This window comes from Mya arenaria, chromosome 5 (assembly GCF_026914265.1).
Source record: "Mya arenaria isolate MELC-2E11 chromosome 5, ASM2691426v1".
NCBI lineage: Eukaryota > Metazoa > Mollusca > Bivalvia > Myida > Myidae > Mya > Mya arenaria.
In genome coordinates this window covers 52,210,580-52,238,229 of record NC_069126.1, presented here as the reverse complement: position 1 = coordinate 52,238,229, position 27,650 = coordinate 52,210,580, and the positions used below count along the sequence as shown (strand labels likewise).

General features: G+C 33.1%; 1 long non-coding RNA gene across 1 annotated transcript; it reads right to left on the bottom strand.

Moving 5' to 3' along the window:
• Positions 1-70: 70 nt before the first annotated feature.
• LOC128233444 (uncharacterized) lies at positions 71-20,076 on the bottom strand. The gene is made up of 3 exons (XR_008260688.1): positions 20,016-20,076; positions 5,425-5,531; positions 71-358 (listed from the first exon to the last, which is right to left on the bottom strand). It is a non-coding gene; the product is annotated as an uncharacterized LOC128233444 (long non-coding RNA).
• Positions 20,077-27,650: the final 7,574 nt, after the last annotated feature.

Sequence of the window (27,650 nt, the reverse complement as noted above, 5' to 3'; positions counted from 1 at the left end):
CATCATCCGGATTTACATTTGGTAAAAATCAGTGGCCAAATAATCCTCTGTTCAACACGTTTTCAAAATGAATGAGAACACATCCCACATGATGATTATGAATTCATACTTTGACTTTCTTTGTGCCAAAGGACTCTATGAATGTCTTGAAAATGTTGTAAAACAACAATGCAATGGGTGTGAGGTTGACCACCCTTCACAAGTTCAACACTCCTGCATGATGAACGATGACCAGAAACATATTGACATGTATTTTGGTCATTTGTTGACCACTGTTAACGAAGATGATATCCTCCTATCCTGAAACGAGATAGTGGATTCCCTTAACATCTGTCCTGAAGTGTTAGCTCTTCAGAAACTGAAAGTATATGATAAAGATATGTTAGCCACTATGAAAACTGAACAATGGAAAACAAAAATGAAGAAAATGATTCTAAATATTATACATTTGGAGAGAAGATTGTTCCAAACAGCTATTTGAAGTACCATACTTGCACAACACATTTTGTTATTTTGATGTTACTGATACATGGACATATGTATTTCTTGTATAATACTTACAGTGTTTAAAACTATTGAACATGTATTTGAATTTTGTTTAAACGTAGCTTTATCACTGTTTACCTATAGATACATGTGCTGATACAAATTTGAGTGTCTTTGTGTAAATAAAACATTTGTATAAAATGTCCATGCGTTTGTTTTTATATGATGTTATTACATTGTACTATATTTAACTGTATTACATCGGTACATACTTAATCTTGGAGTATAACATAGTTACTCATTGTGTCAATTGGTCAAGATTTTCAACCATCAAATATTCAAGTCCTATTGATTTAACCTAGATGGAGACTGATTATTCAGGGTCATTACCGCGCGAGCCAATTTTAATCTCTTTATCTCAAATCACACCATGTAGTACTCATAACCTTGTACACTTAATAAATCTGATGTGGTTAGTAGGTTGTTGTTAGCGGGAAACAACAAGGTGACCTGAAAGGCGACCCGTATGTAACCACATTGACCATCAATATCATGTTAGATTGAAATGATCACAAGTCATAACCTTCTACAATTCGTGGAATCATTGGCATGGTTAGTAGGTTATATTTAACGGAAAAACAACAAGGTGACATGAACTATTTTACATAGGAGGTCACATTGACCATTACTATGTAGTCAGTTTGAAATGTCAAGTAGACATCCGATAAAATAGGTTGCTTATTCATTTTCATTTTAGTTATGGATAGACGGGAGAAGGAATCAATTCTTCAACAGTATTATTTTGACAACAATAACACAGCATCATACAGTGGTCCACAAAAGTTGTTTAGATTTTTAGAAAAAAAGTTTCCCGGAGTGTTTTCTCTGTACTTCATTAGAAAATGGTTAAAGAACCAAGACAGTTATTCTGTATCAAAAAACCCACGACATAAATTCAAAACTGCGAGAGTATTAGTATCCTCTATTGATGAACAATGTGATGCTGATTTGGCGTCGGTGGAAAACTTTAAAAAAATATAATGACGGTGTACGTTTTTTGTTGTGTGTCATCGACATATTTACTCGATTTCTGCGGGTAAAACCTCTCCATGATAAAACAGCCAAATCATTTTTACATGTAATCAAACAAGTCTTCGCAGAACGAAAACCTTTAAAATTGAGAACAGACAAAGGTTCAGAATTCAACAACAAGTATTTGAGGAAATATTTGAAAGAAAACGATGTGTATTATTTTACAACACAAAATACACCGAAGGAAAATTATGTTGAACGTGCTTAGAAAACAATCAAAGTTAGGTTATACAGGTTGATGAGACATAACAGATCATATCGATATATTGATGATCTACAAAATATTGCTAACAATTACAATGCTACACCCCATAGAAGTTTGAACAATATAGCTCCTCAAAATGTAAACAAGCAAAACGAAGCAGACATCTTTGCTTACGTTTACCGCAGACATCCAAGGAAAAATCAACGAAAGGTACCGTTTCAGTTTAAGAAGAAAGATCTTGTTCGTATTTCTCATTTGAAACATCCGTTTCGAAGATCATACCAAGAACAATTTACCACCGAAGTGTTTAAAGTCATTGGTCATCAATATAAAGATGGCGTTCCTATGTATTCGCTAAAAGACTTCAACAACGAGCCAATATCAGGATTATTTTACAACGCTGAACTACAAAAAGTTGAGAAGGGTGAAAATAGTTTATGGTTTATTGATAAAATTTTAAAAACCCGCAAGCGACGGAGGAAACTTGAATATTTAGTGTCTTGGGAAGGTTTTCCTTCTTCATTTAATTCTTGGATTGCAAAGGAGGAAATAAAAGAAAAATGATTGTTTACCTTAAAAATGATGAGAGTAATAACTATTTCCCTGACAATAAACCCTGGAATTTTAAAGTGCATTTAAATTCTCCGCTAACATTTGAAGGAAATTGGAAAGTGGCATTAACCCAGTTTTATGCATCTGGTTTAAAAACACATATTACAAATCTAAATATTTTTTGCAATACTTGTGACACAAGTATTCTTGATGGTTATCCTCGACAAATTTTACGTCGCATTACTACCGAAAATGATAGTTTGTGGAATATAAACGTTAATATACCACTTTATATGCAATTGTGTTTGAAAGAAAGTTACGAATTTGACATTCGGTTAAAGGATGTGCATGGTCGCGAGGCTTGATTCTTACAAGAGCCAGTGTTGCTGACACTACATTTCGTTAGAGAAACATGAATTCTGTTTTGTACGTGTCAGATCCTAAAAAATGGATGGATTATTTTAAGAAAAAAACACCCAATATTTTAAAAATTGATGGTTCTAAGATACAATTAACTTCACCCATTCAAAGTGTGGTGAATAGAGCTAAATCGGAGTTAGAACGTATACATTCTGAGTCACCATCAACATCTATCATTACTGCATCAGCTACCAACAGAACTAGAACAAAGCAATTCTACAAACGTAAAAGTTCTCATAAACCGAAACCTAAAGCACCTAACAAACAAAGAAAACAGCAGAAAAAGAGAGAAGATCACAGACGAAAAGTAAAAAAAAATCTTATCAAAACGGCTAAAAAGGTTAGGAAAAACAATACAAAAGAAATCAAAGGAAAGGACATAAAAACTAAGGACATTTTCGAGTAAACATGTCAGTGTTGAACAGTGACGCTTTTCATGAAGGCATACCTAATGCTTTACAACTATTCGACCTCCCCCCCACACAAGTGGCTGTAAACAACGTCACTTACCAAGAAATTCGACCATCATCTCAAGTAACCGAAGGAAGCCCAATCGAATTTAGAATAAATTCTAGCAATTCGGTTGAATATATTGATCTAAAAGGTTCTCAGCTTTATTTAAAGTTAAAAGTGGTGAATGCTGATGGAACTACACTTAAAGCAAACGAAAAAGTTTGACCTATCAACTTGTTTTTACAATCTCTGTTTTCATCTTCAGAAGTTACTCTGCAAAACAAAACGTCAGTGACATGTAATAATAACCCATACACAGCCATCATTAAAACGTTACTGAACTTAGACCATGCAAATACAGCAACACAGACATCAACACAAGTATTTCATCCAGATGATTATGACCACACAGAAGACGCCAATCCAGCAGGTGGAAACAATGGGTTAACAGTGAGATCACAGTTTATAGCTGGTTCGAAAACATTGGACATGCAAGGATCGTTATTCCATGACTTTTTCCAACTACCTCGATAAATGCTCAACCAGGTAGATGTCAAACTTAAACTATATAGGACTTCGCCAGCATTTTCTCTTCTATCGGGAGAAGCAACCCCTGCCTACAAAATAGACATTCTTGATCTTATGTTACTAACTAGGAAAGTGCTAGTGACCCCCTCAGTGATTTATGCACATAACAAAATGTTACAACACACAAACGCAAACTATTTTTACCCTAAAACAGACACACGTATACAGAGTATACCTACTGGCAGTACAACCTTTCACTGGTTAAATCTATTTCAGGGTCAAAACCCCAGTAAAGTGGTGGTACGCTTTGTTAAATCATCTGGTACATCTGGAAATTATGTAACAAATGCGTTTGACTTTTTAAACTGTAATATCAGTTCTATTTGCTTATATGCAGATGGAATGCCAGTGATGGGAAATCCTTTAAAACTAGACTTTAACAATAACGCTTCCATTGTCAGGGACTATAGTAATCTGTTTGTCTTAACTAACAAATGGAATCAAAATCAAGGTATCAGTATTACCAGAGAACAATTTGTCAGAGGGTCAACTTTGTTTGGTTTTGACTTGAATTCATATTTTCAAGATATTCTTCCGTTAATAAAAAAATGGTAACATAAAACTAGAAGTTCAGTTTGGAACACCACTCACAGAAACTATGGCACGTATTGTGTAAAGTGAATCGTTGGGTTATTTTGAAATAACTAAGGACAGGGATATTTTTATGTAATTTGTGTATAGTTATCTGTGTATATATGTTTAATAGGCAGATGTTTTAACTTTTTAAATAACATGCAAATGCTTCTATTTAAATACGTTATGTTAATAAAAATGGTTTTGAAATGTACATACATTTATCAATGTTGTATATTGAATTGAAAACTATAAATATTTTGTTTTAAATAAATGTATAAACCATAACATTGTGTTGTTGTATTTGTAGAAAATGTTTAATGTGTGAGAAAAAATCATTTAGTGCTGAACTACCATCATGGAAAGCTTAAGATTTATTTCACCAGCTATTTGTATTGTAGCTGGGAGTTCATCATCCGGAAAATCAACTTTGGTTTTTGAGATTTTAAAACATAGCAAAGACATGTTTACTGAACAACCAGTACAGATTTTTTACGCTTATGGATCATGGCAAAATAAATTTACAGAGATGCAAGATACTATTTTAAACATCGAATTCTTTGATGGATTACCCTCTAAGGAAAACTTAGAATCATGGTCTTTAGGTGACAAACATCAAATTTTAGTGTTGGATGATCTTATGAGTGTTGCAGAAAAAGATGCAAATACGTTGGATTTATTCACCAAACACAGTCACCATATAAAATTTTCAGTGTTTTTCATCGTACAAAACTTATTTTCTGATGGAAAATACTTCCGAAGCATTTCCCTGCAGGCACACTATTTTATTTCGTTAAAAAATAGACGAGATGAGCAGCAAATACACACATTTGCGCAACAATTGTTTCCTTGCAACACATCTTATTTTATAGATGCTTACAAAAAAGCGACAAAAGAAAAATACTCATACATGCTTATTGATATTAGTCCACACAGTAACCCAGATTATTCATTACGAAGTCATATTTTGCCGGGACAACTAGTCAGTGTTTTTATCCCCAAAAAATGAGCACGATTGTTAAGAAAGAAAAGTATTTTATTTTAATGTGACTTACCACAACAAGAAAACAACAACTCGCATTAGTACAAAGCATGACAGATCAACAGCTCCAAGTACTTGTACAGATAGTATACAATGTCATTTACGGATTCCGACCTCTACCTGAAAAGGATAAAAAATAGTTACAACGATATAAAGCAGCTATTCGATTATTTATCACCAAAAGCGTTTCCACAAAAAGGATAAAGGAACTATTTAAAAAATATTTCAATCATTTTATGTTAGTAGTAAAACCTATTTTCAAGGAATTATAATGGCAGAGGAAATAACTCTAGTTAATAAACACAAATATGAACAGTTATTACAGGATGTGAAACGATTAAAATCTGAATTTTCTTCAACAGAAATAATGTTAGACAACAACGTGATACCTAGAGAAAATCTCCAAACACCCATCATTAAAACCACAGAAAAACCACAGTATTTTGTAGAAAAAACGTTTTGAACAATTACTTACACCCAAACATTCTAATCCAAAACCACAAGGTCAACACTTATTGACGCAAGTTGTTAAGAGTAAGCGGTCAACTCAACCTGATAAGAGAGAGAAAAAATCAACACAAGTTCAAGGACAACCAATTAATCATGTGAAACGTAATGGGCGGCAAACTCATGGTCGACCCACCAAAATACGTCCCAGAAAAGGTCAGGGTTTAAACTGTAACAGTGAAGACAAATCGTTAAAGACATGTCAAGGTCAAACCCTATAAAAAAAAGATTAAATGGGTTAATTATGTAGTATAAATTGGAGCGTTTGAGAGATTGAAATCATTCTATCAGTAACACATTACATACAGCAACATAGATAACTCTTCAACTTGGAGTAGCGCTGATGAAGAAGAAATGAGTAGATGGGCTAATGAAATGGAAATACGAAAATATAAATGTGACCTATGTGAGAAAATGTTTCAACACAAAAACACACTGAACAGACATTTGCTATCACACACGTATTTTGTAAAATGTCATATATGTGGAAATAAATTTAGAAGAAAAGACTCCCTGATAAAACATTTGAAAAATGTGCATGGGTTTAACACGAAGAGATTTCAATGTAATCATTGTCCTTCTGAGTTTGACAATTATGACGATTTGTACAATCATGTAGTTATTTCTCATCCAATGTCCTCGTCAAACTCCGAGCCTTCAAACAACACTCGTCAACCTTCATCTTCAGGAGAGCCAGAAACACCACCCGTTTCAAACAATGCTACCATTACTAGCGCATTAAATAACAGCGTGGAAACTGCAACAATTCAACCACAAGAATCAGAACAAAACGATTTACTTGGATTTTTAGCTAATACCAGTTTACTCATTCGTGAATATCTATGGTCAAAAGTATCTCAACACCCTATAAAGTGGTATTTAACTGTACAAATAGAATTAGAACGCTTGACTTCAGATGGAGATAACACTACATCAACACCACACTTTAGAAGTAGGGCATATGTGCTTCTAAATCACGATACGTAGAATGAACATGATTTAAATGAAGCTTTGCAGAAGATTATGAAAAATTTGGAAGAGTTCATGCGAAACGGATCAGAATGGGTCTTGAAAAAAGTCATTCATCTCGAAATCCATACTGTAAAATATACACCTTTGAAAGCAAGCAGCTATATTCTACTTCCAAAAACATTACAAAACAAATGTTCGATACTGAATTTTAAACAATGAGGACCAGAAATGTTTGCAGTGGAGTGTGTTGGCTGCTCTTCATCCTGGTGGCACAACAAATGTTAGCGATTATATGCCGTATGAACATGAACTTGAACATGAAAGACATTCCATCACCAGTATCCATCTCCAAAATGGATAAATTTGAACATCAAAACCCACATATTTCAGTTAACGTTTTTGGATTTGAAGATAAAGAAATATTTCCCATGAGAATAACAAAACAAAAGGGAAGGTTTTATCACGTGAACTTGTTATTTTTACAAGCTGGTGACAATAGACATTATTGTCTCATTCAAAATTTAAATACATTTTTACACAGAACTAAATCTTCAAGACGCACAACATTCTATTGTCCCTATTGCTTACATGGATTTATACGACAAGATTTACTTGACAACCACATCGAATACTGTTCTACCAACGGACCACAAAAAGTTGAATTACCACAACCTGGGAAGACTATTTTACAATTTAAAGATTATGAAAAGACACTGCGTGTACCATTCATAATCTATGCTGACTTTGAGTGTTTAAAACACCTATACAGGAAAGACACCATGTGGCAAAACAAACTCCATGTGCGTTTGCTTACAAAGTAGTGTGTAAAGATCAACAGTATACCCAACCCATCGTAACTTATGTTGGAGAAGATGCTAGCGAACAATTTCTACACTGCATGATTCAAGAACAGGGACACATTCAGACCATATTAAAAAGCATTCAACCATTGAATTTATCACCCGAAGAGGAACAGGAGTATGATAGCACACCCCAATGTTGTATCTGTGAACAATTATTTTCGTTGTATGACGAGAAATATGGGACAGTTGTCCGTCATCACAACCATTTAACAGGAAAGTTTATCGGTACAGCGCATAATGTTTGTAACATAAACTGCAAACAAGCAGAATTTATTCCTGTTGTGTTTCACAATTTGAGAGGTTATGATTCACATCTCATCATGCAATCTGTGGGGCTGCTCAAAGACAGTAATATCAAATGTATTGCCAACAACATGGAAAAGTATATTTCATTCTCATTGGGATCATTGAAATTTATTGATAGTTTACAATTCATGAACTCAAGCCTTGAGAAGTTAGTGGAAAATCTAAAATTGAGTGGTGATCAATGTTTCAAAATATTTTTTGAAGATTTTCCAAACAGAGAACATGCAGATTTATTACTGAGGAAAGGTGTGTTTCCTTATCAGTATATTGATTCAATGCAGCGATTAAAAGAGACTCATTTACCCTCATGTGATTCCTTTTATTCAAACTTAACAAAACAAACAATATCAGAAGATGATTATCAACACGCATGGAATGTGTTTAACACTTTACACATGAACAATATAGAGGACTATATGATCACGTATGTGAAAACTGATGTGAGTTTACTTGCCTGTGTTTTTGAAGAATTTAGAAATGTATGTTTATGAAAAATACAATTTAGACCCCGTACATTATTACAGTGCACCGGGGTTATCATGGAGTGCGTGTTTAAAAATGACAGGTGTAAAACTGGAATTGTTGACGGATATTGACATGGTGTTATTTATTGAGAAAGGTGTACGTGGCGGAGTATCTCAAGTCTCCAATCGTTTAAAAACAGCCAACAACCCATACTTAAAAGATTATGATTGCACAAAACCCACTTCCTACCTCTGTTATGAGGATGCTAACAATCTATACGGATGGGCTATGAGTCAACATCTACCACATTCTGAGTTTCGATGGCTCAATGAACAAGAAATAAATGACTTCGATATGCAATCCGTCAAAGAAGATAGTAACACTGGTTACATATTAGAAGTGTCGTTAGAATACCCAGCATCTCTTCATGGTATCACCAACGATTATCCTCTCTGTCCAGAAAAAATGCATATAGAAGATGACAATTTATCTCCATATTCCAAAACGCTGTGGAAACATTTACATGAAACAGACGATCAAGCTTACTTTTACCCAAAACGAACCAAAGTAGACAAACTGGTGTTAACGGTGGACGATAAAGACAATTATATTGTACATTATCGCACTTTACAACTTAACCTCCAACTGGGTATGAAAATCAAGCACGTGCATAGAGTTCTACAATTCCACCAAGAACGGAATGCAGAAAATAAGCCAAAACGGAGTTCGAGAAAGACTTCTACAAGCTGTTGAATAATGCCATTTTTGGTAAGTGTGTGTGTGTGTGTGTTTTTTCCCAACTCTATGTAATTATTTCATATATTATGAAAATAAGGTAACTATGATGTATAATATTTCCTTTAAATAACGCTTATTTTACCTATTTAATTAAGTAAATTTTGTATTATAGTATATTACACTAGCTCATAAATGCTGAACAATCCTCTTTTCGGGAATAACAAATTTTCTATAGTTATCCATTATAATTTCTATAAATTAATGTGTATTTTATGTATACACGTTGTCTTTCTCTCTACTTATAATGATCAATTGTGTATTTTCAGGGAAGACGTTACAAAAATGTCGCAAATACGTAGACGTGAAACTGGCTCACACTGAGAAAAAACTTCAAAAATATGTGGCTAGACCCACGTTTCAACGGATGAAAATATTTAGATCTTGTGGGTGTCGAAAACAATTACACCAAAGTAAACTCCGTACAACCAGTCTACTGTGGAATGGTGATTTTAGATTTAGCCAAATTCCTCATGTACAATTATTATTTCAACCACTTGAAACCAACATACAGGAACAACTTAACTTTATTAGCAACGGATACTGATAGCTTCATGTATTATGTGGAAACACAGGATGTATATAGAGATATGCTACAGAAAATATATCTCTATCAACAAATCATCCATTGTTTACAAATGACAGAAAAAAAGAAAATTGGTGTTTTTAAAGATGAACTTGGTGGGGTTCCTATGAAAGAATTTGTGGCGTTACGTCCAAAAATGTATAGCTCCATTTATGACAAAAACGATAAAGAAATTAATGAAAAAAGTTGTAAAGGCATTTCGCGCTCTGTTGTGAAAAGAGAACTAATGCATGAACATTACAAAGATACATTATTAAGAAGCACCCAAACAAAACACACAATGTTTGGACTACATAGTGATCATCATATCATGTACTGTGATAAAATCACAAATATATCTCTCAGTGCCTTTGATGATAAAAGATATTGGTTTGATGATGGGATAGGAAGTGTAGCGTATGGGCATTATGCATTGCCTTAAACTCTGTTTCCATAATGGCTTAAGACTCGATGTAAATAACTTTGATTTGTTGTTACTTTTTATTCTAAACTATTAATGTGTCTTGTACATAACATTTTTTGTTCATAATATAAATGAGGTTTAATTACTAGTTGTAGTTTATTTATTACATTTGTGATTATAAATTACTAGATGCATGTTTATGATTTGTTTTGATTGTAACGATTTATAGTTTCAATATGTAATGAATTATTGACATGCTTGTCATTATTTGTGTATAAATTTATTGATAAATGTAAAATAAACCTAGTTAAAGAAAGAAAATGTGTCTGTTGTCATTTTATGTTGTTGACATGTATAGGTTGTAAATCCCTTTAAACCGAGTTAAGTACAGCAAATGCTTGAAGAACAATATGCGACGATATACAGTGATTAAACACTCACGCTTCACTGCTGGATCGAGAGAAAGCAAAACTGTACTAAACGCTGAATTCTGGTGAAACTTTTACCAATACTTTATCTCTATACACTCACTGTTTGTAGCAAGTAGATACCGCTTTCTGACACTAAGTACACCGTTCGGCTAGCGGTAAGATAAACCCTTGTATCGCAGCAAGGTGTTTCAGTTTATAGTCGATTGGGTGGTATTAGTATACAAACATAACCCCCTTATATAAACACAAACGCAGGTCAGTAAGGTGAACGTTATCATTGTTTCATATCCACATCATAGAGAAATCTTAATTGATGGAAATATGTCAAATTCCACATTAACCCATATGATTGAATTGTGGAGATCCTTATTCAGCACCATTATATGGTATCAAATTCAACTAATTAATTCGTTTTATCGCAGTTTTATGACTGGTCTTTAATGCAATTATGATGCAACTTCGAAATTCAACATATTTCTTTCAACATATTTCTTTCAACTCGAAACGATCTCCCTCTTCAGTATTGAAGTATTGAAGTATATAATATAAAGATGACCACGTTTATGTGTTTCAGTGCTGTTATTGGAACAATAACCAGATTTTCTGCTTAACATTTGAAACATGAACGCTGTTAAAAACGCACACACATACACACAAACATAATATAAAGAAGACCATGATATTAAAACAAAAACAACTTTTAAATTAATTGAATTTATTAATTAACAAATACATTTGATATATGAGTTACAAAATAAACACTTACATTTGCTTTACATGCATATTATGCTAAAATATATGTTTACAAAATGCAGTATTAATATTTCATAGTGCATATACATTACAGTAATTATATTTCATAGCTTAAACTATTTACATTCACTAAACAGATCAAACTATTTACATTCACTAAAAAGATCAAACTATTTACATTGTGTCAAACAGATTTGCATACATCACTGCATCAACCATAAAATCATCATTTTTTGTGGGTGTAATGGGTGAATATGATCTCAAAGATAACGGTGTTGAAAGAAGTTTTTCAAGAACCGAATTTGATTTTGACGTGGACGTTGACAACTCCTGCGCACCAACCACAGACATAGGACGTGTAGGACATGGCAGAGACTGCAACACTGATGTTGCGAGTGATGATGATATTAGCTCCAGTGCGCCAACCACGGGTGCAGGACGTGAAGGACATGGCAGAGACTGCAACACTGATGATGCGGGTGATGATGATATTAGCTCCTGTGCGTAAACCATGGGTGTAGGACATGGCAGAGACTTCAACACTGATGTTGCGGGTGATGATGATATTAGCTTATGCGCTAACCACAGGCACAGAACGTGTAGGACATGGCAGAGATTGCAACACTGATGTTGGGGTTGATGATGATTGTAGCTCATGTGCAGCAGCTATGGGCGCTACTGCCCACGTGTTGCTGTCTCTGACAAACCTAGACTTCAGTGTATCACCCACTCTGGGTTTTTTTTCGCGGGAGGTTCATCATCATTTTCTTTATCCGCGACGAGACCTCGCTTTGCTTTAAGCTTTGGCTTCTGTAAATAACATTATTCTGCTATTGCATTAATTAATACTATTCTATTTGTTTAAATAGTTTATCTATTTAAATGCATGAATCATACCATTTCGGTTATACGATACACTAGGAATAGCTGATGAAACGATTTAAATGTGAATATAGTTATAGCTAAAATCAAACCCACCATAAGGTTTTGGGTTCCTTGCCAAATAACGTCCCTATCTTGAAGTATTTGGGAAAACACTTCAAAGGACATTGACAGTTTTCCCTTTGTTTTGTCGTCAATGAAAACCCACGGTTCTCTATCATATCAAACCACTGACACAGTATACTGGTTATTACAACCGAATGTTTTACTGACTCTTGGTACTTTAGGTGATTTTACGTGTAAGTTTGGTCTCTGAACAGATTCAGAATGATTTTATTTTTAACATTGAAGGGCTTATATATAGGATTCGGACCCCGCACATCCAAATTCGCGCTATATGGTTTTATTGGTTGTTGCAAAGTTTTATGTCACGTGACACGAATATAAATTAGGTGTTTGACCAAAGGAAATTTTCCGTAGCATCTTCAATTCTTTATTAATATGTCTATTATTTGTGTCATGGTCATCACAACTTCGTTAAGTGGTCATCATCTATGTCCTGACTAATTTCATGCTGTTAGAGAAAACCACACAAAATTAAAAAAGAAAGAGCGCGAAAGAGACATTATACAACAACTGTTTTCGTTATTAGACTGACCTTGAAAAGGAATGGGAGGTGAAAAGTTTCAATCATAAAGTTAATAACTAATATAAGCTTTAAACAATTAAAAGACTCAACAACCAAATTGTGTGTTTTCATAAATACATCACGTATTAACTGTTCAATATGTTTTAAGCTTAAAATTACGTTAATACACAACTAGCCCCGGTAGCCAGTCTATTATTTTCTCCGCAGAACTTATGATGTCGACTGACTCTAGCCTGAACGATTGGCATGATGCCAATAATTTGTCTATGTAACTGACCAGTTGACCTCTTTTACACACTCGCTCACAACGTAGTATACGGAGAGTCGATAATTTCTTGAGAATATACAAGTGTTTCATCTTTGGGTGCAACTTCTGTGTGAATAATGTATTCTAAGGTTTTGGTTGTCTTGTGCGTGATCTTGTGTGTCATAATAGCTCAAGAGTTTGGAATGTATTGTAAAGATGGTGGTGTGACATATATGGTTGATTGTGATTTCACTGAAACTGGGATGTACCGCTTGGAACAGTTGGACAGCACTGTTACTTCCGTTAGATTTAACAAGCTAAGTGATAGCACTGTTCTTCTCCCGAACCATGTGCAGGAACTTATAATAATGAACTCAGCATTTGATAATTATCCTTCTTGTGAACATGTTCTAACTGCTGTAGGTGTGACTGTCAAAATCGAAGACCTAGATGTGGAAACATATTGCGTAAGTGTAGATTTCTGAAACATTTTTTAACAATCATATTTATAATACTCATTAAGTATCTAGTACAAATGTATAAAGCTTCTTTAGTATATCATTTACATTGAAGGGAAAGACTTCCTACAGTTATATGCAAGTTTAACATTAAAATAAGTTTTCAAACTAATACTTTCTTGATTTAATGGGCTTGTAAAATTATGTAGCCAATGCATAATCGGTATTGATATAGGTAAAAATATGGATCACTTAAAAAAGTGGGTCACATGGGGTCAAAAACTTAACTTAATCAGAATATTTTCCTTAATGAAATCTTGGACTTATTTGAAACTGGGTCACATACGATCTATTTTATGGTGGTGATTGGTCTGATTAAGTTCAAACATGGTCAGAATGTTCTTTTGGGTTAAATTTCGACTGCGTTTTAAAAGTGTGTTATATGGGTCAAAAACAAGGTCACTAGGTCATATCTTACAGAAATCTTGGGAACACTCTAGAGGCAATACATCTGCTCTAATGTCCACGAAACTTAATCAGAATGCCTCAATGAACTCTTGGAATAGTTTGAAACTATTAGGTCATGTGGGGTCAAAAATGAGGTCACTGGGTCATATCTTAAAAAAAACCTTGTGGACACTCTAGAGACTATATTTTTGCAATATATCTGGACCAATCTTCATGAAACTTGATCAGAAAGTTTGCCTTGATGAAATCTTAGATTAGTTTGGAACTGGGTAACATGGAGTCATAAACTAGGTTTCTTGGTCAATTCGAAATGTTACATTATGTACAATATTATTTTTTTTCAAACAGTTGCAATCAAACTCAAACTCATATATTTTTATATATTCTATCAACAATTGATTTCCATTCCTTGACTTAGCCCAATCAGGCGGGGGATATCAATTCAACAAATTTGCTTGTTAAACTGAAATTGTATGGTGTTTTTATACAGTACTTAGATGATACCATTTTTGAGTTGCTAGTTTAAACATGTAAATATTATAGCCAATGCTATAAAAACTTGTAAATGACATTTTTCTGCATGATAAAATGAATTTTCTTTGACTTGATTGGTCAACAGTCAAAAGTGCAAGATCATTAAAGATGTTCTGAGTTTGAAATATTAAAAAATATCTGCTGTCAACCTTAAGAATATTTTAAAGATCTTTCCAAATTATATAGGTCACTTTTTCAAAGAAAATATTTTCTTGGATGAAATGTTTATATTAAAAACATTTATAATAAAGCGATTTTAATAGGCTTCTTTTTTCAGGTGCATTTGTCATTCCTACCTGTGGGACACACACATGAAGACATCGACAGTAAACTTGCTTCAATTGCTGATTCACTGCGGACTAAAAATGTTGAATCTGTAGGAAGTCTTTTGAAAGTACTTGAAAAACCTGAGGAAATAAGATCTCTTTTTGATGTTAAAGTATGGATCACTCCTTATCTGAATAAAATTGTGCAAATTACCAATCCACTTCATTTTAAGATCAAGCGCATTGAAGACACAGTTAAAGGATACTACAAAGGCAATCATAATGATGTTTGGAAAATATTGCCGCAAAATCTTTTAAATACCTTACCCAATTCGAAACCTTCAGAAGTAATTCCTTCGTTTGATAAAATTAATATAGAAAATCATGAAAAACTAGTGTCTTCCAATCAATTTATGTTTTCTCAGGACTCAAGTATAGCTGACTGGCAAAATTTTTATGAAACCATAAAACAGAAAAAATACAAATCATCTCCAAAATGGATTCTTCCAAATCTCCCCCGTCAGAGTGATTTACCAGAAACTTCCCCAATAGTTGTGCCAGAACAAATATCATCTCTGATGGAAAAAGAAAAAAAACAACTGAATGTAAAAGTGATACAAAAACGAAAACCGACTAAAGGCCAACCAAGTCTTCCGTTGTCAACCCCCAAAAAAGGAAATTACCAACAAAAACAAGATCAATAACTACATTTGTTACCATTCTATTGACAGATGAGGAGAAAAAACACACTTGGCTCAAAATATTTTATGAAATGTGTTTTTCCATGTTATTTATGTCGCTGCTGCTATGTCTGTTGATGGTTTTTGTTCTTCTACTCAAGTCTTTGGTTATCGAAATGCTTGAATTCATTGCTTTTTTAATACGAAATCTTCTACTGATGCACATTGGAAGGCTGCTGATGCCAATCAGTTCTATGAAAGCCCTTGTCTCTCTGTGCATCCCTAAACTATTTATGTTAGAGACAAGAAATCTTGATGCTATGTTTGTGTAAGGTGAAACTGTTTAATGTTGATATGTTAGGTATTTTTCATCATTAACACAGTTCTGATGAGAATTATTTTGTGCTTCAAGTTATATGCTCATTTTGAGCAACAGCCTCTGTAGTATCTATGTAATTATTAATTTATCTTTTTAACTTTATATTTATCATTACAATTTTCTGATGAGAACTATTGGATGAATTTAATTGATGATTCCAAACATAATATGTTTTGTGAAATGTGAAACTTATAAATGTTGAGGTTCAGGTAATTTTTATCATTAACTCAGTTCTGATGAGAATTATTTTGTGCTTCAAGTTATATATCTATGGAATGATTAATTCATTTTTATACTATTATTTTTTAGCATGGCATAGTTCTGATGAAAACTAATAGGAGTATTTAACTAATGATTCCAAAGATCATGCTCCATTTCTTCATATATATATTATTGTACTTAGGTTAAATAATGACCCAGCCAGATTTAAAAAAGGATTGTACTCATAGAATTTATAAGACTGTTAAAGTGAGTGAAATAAGGCCTTAAAAAATAATTTGGTTCGGGTTACCCGACCCTACCTACGGAATAGGCGCCGACCCTACCGTTTTTATAGTCAGTTTAAAAAAAAATAATGAAAAACTTAAAAAAAAAAAAGATTTTTAAATATAGAGTTTAAAACCTTAAATGCTTATACAGGAGATAACTTTAACACTTTTCTCCAATGATGAAAATGACATTCTTATATAAAGCCTAATAAAAAAAAAAAAAATAAAAAAATAAAAAGCCTACCTACCCTACCTATTTTTGAAAAGGATGTAACCCTAACCACACAATTTTTTTAGGCCTAAGATACATTGAAAGTAATACTAACATTAAATTTTCAAATTCAAATTTTGATTTTTTGCATAAATTTTGACCATAGTTTGGGGACATTTTCTGTCTGGACATTGTTTGTCTTGTTTTGAATTTAATGATTTCAAATTTGTTAGACCTACTGAAATTAAATAATTATGGATTTTCATTAGCTTTACATTTTGACCACTAAACTTTGTTCGGTCGACCGAACATTTTGTTTCATTTTTAAGTTTTAAATTTAGTTTGACCATTTTGAATTTCAAATTGTAAAATACATCAAAATCCTTATTCTGAATATTTAAGCATTTTGACCACATCCAATTGTTCGGACGACCGAACATTTTCTCTTGGACATTTTTTGTCTAGTTTTTAGCTTTTATTGTTAAGCATTTTGCCACATCCAATTGTTCGGACGACCGAACATTTTCTCTTATAAAAATTGTTAACTTTATAATTTTTACGCTTGAAATTTGGTAGGTCAATCAAACATTTTGAAAATTAGAATATTGTTTTTCAATGGTTTTACATTTGACCACTTAACTTTGTTCGGATGACCGAACATTTTGTATCAATTTCAAGTTTTGATTTTAGTTTGACCATTTTAAAATTGTGAATTACATCGAAATCCTTATTTGCAATTTTCAAGCATTTTGACCACATCCAATTGTTCGGACGTCCGAACATTTTCTCTTTGGACATTTTTTGTCAAGTTTTTAGCTTTTATGGTAAAGCATTTTAGCAAATCCAATTGTTCGGACGACCGAACATTTTCTCTTTGGACATTATTTGTCAAGTTTTTAGCTTTTATGGTAAAGCATTTTAGCACATTCAATTATTCGGACGTCCGAACATTTTCTCTTTTGAATATTGTATACTTGAACATTTGAAAAATACATTTTGACCACTAAACTTTGTTCGGTCGACCGAACATTTTGTATCAATTTTAAGTTTCGATTTAAGTTTGACCATTTTCAAATTGTTAGATACATCAAAAGTATCAATTTAAAAACTTTTGACCACATCCAATTGTTCGGACGACCGAACATTTTGTATCAATTTCAAGGTTCGATTTTAATTTGACTATTTTCAATTTGTTATCATTACTGAACATTTTGTGAATTGATAGTTTTGAATAGTTTAAATTCTGTCTTTTATTTTTTTTTCATTTGTTCGGTCGACCGAACATTTTCTTATATCTGACTCTTTTGGATAGAATAATGCTATAAAATAAAAAAAATAACTTTTTTTGTTGTTGTGTTGGTTCTATTTTTGAGTAAAATATGCTTAAAAAGGGCATGCATTATGCAGAAAACCTGTCTGTGAATTGGGATCGATTGGACGATCCCTTTTTAAATTGGACGAGCTTTGTTATGTTTATTTTTAGTATTTTAAAACACCTTGAACTGTTATACAGGTACCAAACCAGGAACCTCAACACAGCCAATCAACACCAAGAACAAGCATATCTACCCGTGAGACATCAGACACCACCTCCAAACAGATCATATCTACCCGTAGGACATCGGGTACTACCTACAAACCAACGATCTCGACCGATTTTAGTTCTGTCACCAACAATTCTACCGAGGATTCAAATAATATTTTTATACATGGTACAACTTTTACAATTACAGCTTTATAGGAATAGGTGCTTTAATAATGGCAATTGTTATATTAGCGCTGTGCTTCTTCAAGTACAAAAAGCAAAGTTTTCAAATAAATGACTATATGTGCTGTTTGAAACAGAAACGCACGATTACTTACAACTCATACAAAGCATAATTTATCGTTCAACTGTGGAAACTCTTCAAAATCCTGTCGATGAAGATATTGCCAACTAACCATTTTCTTTTTTCAGCGCAAGTGAAAATGTTAAAAATTATCATACCAATCGCTATCATCATCGTCATCATTATCATCGTGGGTGTGGTCATTTTCATTAAATGCAGAAGACAACGTAGAGCAATCTATCGTCCTGATATAGCTAATGTGGCGTTCGATGAAAGTTCGACGGAAAATTCTGTTTTTGAATTATCTGATGTGCAAACTGCATCTGTGAAACCATTAATCAAATTAGAATAAAGTTTTTTTGGTTTCATTTCAGGTGTCATCCTTACATTTATCACTGTTTTAGTGGGGATAGCAACTACAATTTTGAGAGATTTTACGAACATTATTCTGGTAACTGTAGAAAGATATTTGTTTCAAAAACTAATGCAGAGCAACTTTTTAAAATATAATGTGAAAACTACTCGAAAATTCGATAACTCTAAAACAATGACAACTATAATCAACATTGGTAAAATATTTAAACGGATCAATAGGCGATATCCAGTTCGAGAGAGGCATCAAACGGAATTTTATGGAATTAATCACTAAATCATCGACTTCTCCATCATATACACATCCACACACCTAACCATCTGTGTTGCGTGTTTGAATTCGGAGTATTATCATTTCATGTGTACTATGGTTTTATAGTTTTGTTATATTAAGAGTTTCACCTTTTTATGCTTTTCTTGAAATAGAGTGTATACATGTATATAACGATATATAAAGGGTATTAGGTAGATCACAATCATGTGTATATTCCGATTGAAACTGTTTTAATATAGATTAGTGTTTTATATTGTTACTGTTTTTTATATTTACTGTTTTGTTTGATCCGAATCATTTTATGTACACCGTGATTATGTAGTTGTAGTATTACTAGATCTCAATCATTTTAAAACCATGTGTATATTCGAACTGAAACTGTGATTTTCTTTATAGATTAGTGTTTTATATTGTTACTATTTTATATATATTTACTGTTTTGTTTGATCCGAATCATTTTATGTACACCGTGATTATGTAGTTGTAGTATTTACTAGATCTCAATCATTTTGAAATCATGTGTTTATTCCAATTGAAACTGTGATTATGTAGCGATGTTTAATTAAAAGTTAAAACTATTACTTGTGTAATAGTGAGCCACTTAATTATATTTGTGTTCAAAGAAAGTTGGTTTCCCGCTTAAATATTTCAGAACATGAAAGTTGTTATAAAAACCTTAAATTGATTTGTATGACCATGTTAAGGTCATCATGTTCTCGAACCATAAGCTTACCATGAAGACCTAGTTACCACAATTTGAACTATGTGACATACACGTATACTTACTAAGTGAAGGTAATCCAACGTTTTTCCCTCCAAAAACTAACACATGAGATGACATAAGTGAAAATGAATGAACTGATAACAACGCACTCATCTAGGATACAAAGTTGTTTCCAACTGATAATCAAAGAAGTCATTAAGCAAACGGAACCTACTAACCACTTAAAATAACCATTAGAGGTTACATCCGTAAATGAGATAGTAGTGTGAGCAACAAACTGATCCAACACTTAAATCATGTAAATCCTGTTTCAAGTGAAGTTTGTTCAAAATGTGACTTTTTCAACCTTCATCAATCAGGTGATGGCCAGATAGAATGATTAATAAGATATTCAAGTATATGAACTAAGACGGTAGATGTCCTTATGACTTTTCATTCAATAACATAGTTTGCATTGTAAAAGATTATCGCATTGACAACAAAGACAATATAATGTTTCATAATAAACCTTTATTGTTTAAAAACAAGTAGTGCAGATTCATTCAAAAGCATATATAAAGTATTATCCCTTAGATAATGCATACATAGCTCATACAGAGTGTTCGTCTTCCTCTAAATCTTTATCATTCAAATATCTAGTTGAATGTTTCCTGTATTTCAAGCCAGGATTTGGTAATACATAGCCAATACAAATACTTAACAAAACCAACCATAAATCTTTATCAGGGTGATGCATAGTCAAATTAATAATGGCGGCTAATATTATGCCATAAACTGCTAATATTTGAAACAGAAAAGTTATTTTGTTTTCAGCGATTCTATTGCAACACATGTGTCTGTTTGTTGATGTTGAATCTACTTCAACATTCATGGTATTGGCAGCTGTATCTGTCATATTGCTAGTTCATTAAAAGGTTGATCCTGTTGTGCTGATCCCTTCTTCATTAAAATGTAGCAGGAGTGTTCTGTCTTTTTAACGATAAGTGTAAGTTTTTTCGTCTACTTTACAAGTGATGTGTTGTAAAACAGGTGACCACTGCACAGATGTAAATCCTTTTTCTTGAAAATAATTTATGGTTTCCTCAGTAAACTCAAGCTGAGTTTGTGTCATACTGTGTGCAAGCTACTAAAACGATGGTCTTATATACACCAACTATGACACGCTTAACCTTTAGAAGACAATAATGACTGACCTTGACTGGGTGACATGTGCCAGAATCTGTTGACCTCGTATAGACACATCCCGACCTTGACCAACCCTTGACCTGGGGTTGAACCCAAAACCGATGGTAATCGGGATAGAATGACTTTGTAGATGACCGAAATACATTGACCGCAATGACGTCAAGGGTGATCTACTGACCCCGATTATTGAGTGGAACCGCTGGAACCACCTCCATTAGCAGTCCTATGCTACTACTGATGATTTAAATGATTTCACCAGCTGGCCTTATATTTTTAAATATTTTAATCTAATTTATCATAATTTAAAAAACAACAATTTATTTTTAAACAGTTAAAGTTTTGTTCCGAAAAGTCATAAGATCAGTCAAAATGATTTTTAAATCAGTAATAGTTTTGGTTTGAACTTAAGTTTTCTGTTTACTGAAGTTTATTTTACCAGAAACTACTGTGTTTATTTTTTAAACTCTGATAATGCGATAATTCTTCAAACATAGACATAATATATACTTATCGCTCTTTGTAGCCCTTGAAAATTTGGGTAGGGCTTATTGGAACACAAATTACTGTTTTTATTCACAGTAAAATTTGGATTAAAGTCCCATAGTGTACCATGATTATAACTATGTAGATGGATAAAGCTTATATAAAAGATGTGTATTACAAGGCTAACACCTTAAGATCATATTTTATTATTGTTGGTTACCAGAAAACACGCTTTTACCCACTCGCGAATTATTGTGAGCAGTCCCGAAAGACGACTACGAAATTAAACGGAGACAATCGCGTGATTGTTATGAATATTCAAGGAGGTCAGCATATAACTATAAAGATGGACGTTTGTGAAAAGAGAAACTAAGACAGGCCGAGATTGTCTGAATCGACCAGAAAGCGAAGCAGTAAGGACAATGTAAAAGAGATGTTGTCTTCAAGGGTATATTTAGGCATTCATTTTAATAGATGGAAAGCGTTGAAACGGAAATGAATAATGAACAGCGAGGTAGCAAAACTTCTAGATAGGTTTGTGAGTTAACTCACAGGAATTTGACTCAGTGTTTGGTCTTAAATGGTATACTCAAGTCATTATATGACCAAATACAAACAAAAAAACAATTTCGGACAAAGACCTGGTCACTAATAGTAAATTCTCTTTTGTACGTACTTGTAAACATTTAAGGAGTTTCCGGGTTTTAGTCAACCCGACCCCCTCCTCCGATTTCCCCACCCCTATCCAACCACCAACAAATACGGCATACAACCCACGAACACAATGAAGTATAAAATCCCGGCGTACAAACTACCTCGAATACTCTATTGTATATACTTTTGACAATGTACGGGGTGTCCAGGTTTTGATACACCCCCGCCCCCTCCTCCGACTTACCCATCACCAAAAAAAAGGCATACAACCCACAAACACAATGAAGTATTTATTCCCGGCATACAAACCACCTCGAATACTCTATTGTAATACCTTATGAAAGTTTACGGGGTTTCCGAGGTTTCCGTGGTTTTCGGGTTTTCGGTAATTCCATCAATCGATTTAAGACCAAACACGATGTTTAATTCCTGGGTTTTAACTTAAAAAGTTTAAGTCATCGGTTTTGTAAAACTTAGTAAGTTATTTATTTGTGGCTTTCTTTCGACAAAGTTAACTTTCGGGCATACATACCCCATTCCCCAAAATGTTGGTTAAAGTTTCTCTCCATAATCCAAAATAATTTCAAAAACCTTTCAAACAAGAGCTGTCACAGAGGCAGATTGATCGACTATTTCACCGCTTTAAGTATTAAGGATAGCAATTACTGTCGGATCCAGGGGGCACACCTGACGCCTCCTCCCAAAAATATCGTCTAAGTATACTTTCTATTTCAATATAAGCTACAATTATGAGCGATCAGGGGATAATTTTTTATCATTTTGACATATATTTCATATATCCCTGTCTGCTATAGTATTAACATTGTCAAAAGACTCGTTGACGACCCGTTGGTTGGACTTTTTTCAATATAGTAAATGCATCATTTTGGATTAGAAATTGAATTTTCGGGGGCGTCGGGGATAACCCCAAACCCACCTGACAACACTTCCAATTAATATATTTTTTTGTTCTGAGGGAGGGGCGCAAGTCAAAAGGTTACGACCTAAGTTACGCCTCTCTTTATGTCTTATAGTGGATTCAGAATTTCTAAGTCCAATGTTAAAGCGCAATATTTTGCAAGTTAAAGTTTTAGTCAAATAGTCAAGCTTAAAATAATTGCAACAGCAAGTCAAATGAAAAGAACAAATTTATATATTTATTGGTATTTCTATGTTTAATTTGTTTTGTTATATGTTTATAATATGAGTTGCATTCAATGTATTTTTGTCTTGTTTACCCGTCAACTTGCGCAATTCCTATTTTTGCAAAAGTAATGCTGAAGTCCTTACTGAAGACCCCGACCCCATCCCCCAAACGTAAAAATACAGCCCTTCCATTCTTCTTTATCATGCCCATGTATAATCACTTTAAAAAATCATTATGATTGTTTATGGCAATAATGTTAGAACCTGGCTTAAAATAGAAATTTATACATATAAAAACATGAAATTAGTTCACATGTAATTGTACATTAAAGGTAGTTCATAGTATTATAATGGTTGTCTAAGAAATTAATGTATTTCTGTTTTTGAGCAATTGACAACACACTTTAAGACTCTGGTGATGAAGCTGGTGATGATCCATATTTTAAACCAAGTTTCTTGTTTACTGTAATTACAATTATTGCAAAAATATAACTTTTTAATTATAAAAATAAACGGTAGCATATTACTAATTCCCACATTCCCAAAAACGACCCAATTTTGTCACATTTGTCAATAATAAAGAAGAACAGAGCCCTTGTATGAATTTGGACAGGTGTTTAATAAATGGACCAAGTATTTTGAAATAGTTTAACCACATTTGTTACAATATTTAAACAATAAAACAAATGGAAGAGTCCCTTTAAGCTATATCTCAAAATTCATTATCTAATTGTTTTGACTTGATACATTTAGGTAATATTACATAATAAAAAAACGGCAAAGTCTGAACTTTTTTAGTTTGAACCCATTTGCAACACAGTCCTACGCGTTTGCAAGAATGAAAAATACAGCCCTTCCGTTCTTCTTTATCATGCCCATGTATAAGCACTTAAAAAAAATTATGATTGTTTATGTCAATAATGTTAGAACCTGGCTTAAAATAGATATTTATACGTATAAAAAACAAATATGAAACTAGTTAACATGTAATAGTACATTAAAGGTAGTGCATAGTATTATAATAGTTGTTTAAGAAATTAATGTATTTCTGTTTTTTAGCAACACACTTTAAGACTTTGGTGAGGAGGCTGGTGATGATCCAGATTTTGAACCCAGTTTCTTATTTACTGTAATTACAGTTATTGCAAAAATAACCCAAAACGACCCAATTTTGTCCATTTTGTCAATAATAAAAAAGAGACCTTGTATGAATTTGGACAGATTTTTCATCAATTGACCAAGTGTTTTGAAATAGTTTAACTACATTTGTTATAATATTCAAACAATAGAACAAATGGAATAGTGCCTTGAACCCATTTGCAACACAGTCCTACGCATTTGTACAAAAACTTCAGTTTTCCCTTAAAACGCCTTGTCAGTTCGGTATTAGAATAACAGAGAGCTCATGAAACTAGCAGGTAACTTTTAGGAACCACTATCGAATTACAAATCACTGTCTTGACTGAAAAGAACATAGTGTAAATTACATATTCTTGAACCTTAAAGCTAGGGTCAGATTATATATCCTAGATTTCATTATTATATACTGAACAAAGAATAACACAAACACACGTACGAACGCACGCGCGCACGAACGCACCACATACTCATGCATGCACACACACACACATACACTCCTTATATTTTGCCATTCCGTCAGTTGCAACCTTTGCTCGGTCATTTATTCCATTCAAACTTCACAGATTTGATTAGCAACTTGGATAGGCGTTTAAGCATATTATATCTATTTTTTAACCATGATGTCTAGATGTAATTCAACGTTAGCCATACGCCTCAGCCATACAACCTATATTGTCAGTCCATGCAATTGAAGATATGCAATTATTAAGTACTAGGCTGATTTTTTACTTTCGCATGTGTTTAAAGTCCGCCAACGGTCACACCCAAACACACACTCCCAATTTGGCCTCAGAAGTTGGTAATATCTGTGTCCCTATATTATATAACATTTTATGTATATATATCTTATTATCAATCAGCATTTGACCAAATGTCACGTTTCTTTGACGGTTCTTGTTTAATTTTAAATAAACAGTTATTTCCCAAACGTGATTTTTATTTGAACTCCAGAGTACATTACTCCCTAACAAAATCAACTTTCAAGTAAACTTCATTTTTTATATACATAAAAAGGTTAACAAAACATTGAATATATTACGAAGGTTTTAAAACAGGTAATTGGAAAACGTATTATAAAGTTATGCATAAGCATAGGCTCTGATATATAATATCTGTAAAAAGCTGCTCTCTCACATAGTCAACCGGATTAACTGATTCACATCTTTTTTATATTTTGTCTTGAAATGAAACATTTTTTTTCGCGATAATTTCTGGAAAACAGTGATATAAGACTACTGACAAAAGATCAGATCGTTTTTGTTTTTTTATTTACTTTTGAAAGTTTATATTCTATGGTTAAAAGTGTTACTTGAAGAAAACTGAAACCTTCAGCAGTTTTCTCCACAATTTAGATCAATTTTATTGTTTATCAGTGCAGCTTTAATGTGACGTTTTAAAATTAAACAACACAAAACTGTGTTCCCGATTACTATTATGAGTGAAATGAAAATACCAAGGCTGAAACAAGATAAGACCAGCAATGACCCTAATTTGTGATGGTCAAGTTACATACATAAATATTAAATAATTATTTGCAATGCTGATAAGCTCTTGGTGAATTTCAGTAGGTATCTGGTACATATGCGTAAGACTGAACAGCTTAAAGATGTATCATAACAGATTGAGAGTTATGACTTTTCTTTTAATTTTTATTTCAAGATCAGTTGATTTTGACATCAATGCCTTCATTTGTGTCAAATAATACAAATCACCATAACACCAATCTCAAGTGCTTAGAAAACTGCATAAAAACTCATTTTTTGTAAGCATAAGAAAGGCTTTTTAGACATTAAATATCGATTTTCAAATGCAAATAGAAATAACTGCACTTCGCTGTGTCGTTAGCAGCCTTATGTTACTGGTTTCAGGAAATAAAATAAAAAAATGACTAATGAATTCCAACAGTTTTTGCATTTCTATCTAAAAAGACTTTGTCTTTCTCATTATTTTTTTCCCAATTTAGATCTAACTTTCTGTGGAGAAATATACTGAGGATGTAGTTTCACTTTCCGAGTTGGCAACAATGACTTTAATTGCCTTCCCATTAACAATTCTGCTAGGGAGTAGCCAATATTAAGAGGTTGTTTGGGGAACTTGTTTTGTGTTCAAATTCTAAAATGTTTAAAATTCTCCTGATGAATAGCATGGCCCATTATCAGATATCACAATTTCTGGAATGCCAAATTCTGCAAATATGGCTTTCATACTGCTGACGTACCATTTTTCAAACTTTGCATTTTTTATCTCATTGAAATGTGAGTAGTGATATACAACTAGTATATATTTTTGATTATCTATTAAGAACAGATCTGTGGCTACCATTTGCCCTGGATATTCTGGGATATCATGGTTCTTTTGCCTTTGGGTCTCTATGGTCTAAGCATATTGGACAGCTCAAAACTAATCTTTTAATTTCCTCTGAAATTCGAAGCCAAAACGTGACATCTCGTGTTCTTTTCAAGCACTTGTTAATACAAAAAATGACCTACATGAACATGTTTACAAGAACTTGGTATAACAACTTTGTTTCCCTTCATAATAATTCCATCAACTACTGTAAGTTCATCTCTTTGATTCCGATAAACAATTATTTCTAACCTACACTTTAATGTCATAACGCTGAATTTGTAAAAGCAAACGTTGCACCCTTGCTGGAGAATTATTCAAGTTTTTCTTGAATACCGGTATAAGAATCGTATGGTCAGTTTGAACTAATACCTGAAGTCGATAAACCCAGTCATGGTTACGTGTGAGGCCAAAAAAATATACCTAAGCATTCCAGCTGTATCATTGCATACTTCTTTTGACTTCTTTTGACTTGATGTCAATGATTCCGATGCATATATATATATGCTATAGGCTGACCTTCTTGCAACAATGCAGAACCTAGTCCTAGTTATGAAGAATTTGCTAATTCATGTTATCTTTAAAACCGTTTTTGGCGGACACGTGTTGACTGACTCCGAGTGTATTGAATGTGACTTAAATTTCTTCAAATATTTACATTTTCAAATCATTTGGAAGGAGAGAATAGCATATACTAGTCGCTTTTATGTTTAATAATGTTTTTCTTTATGTGTTTCCAGTTT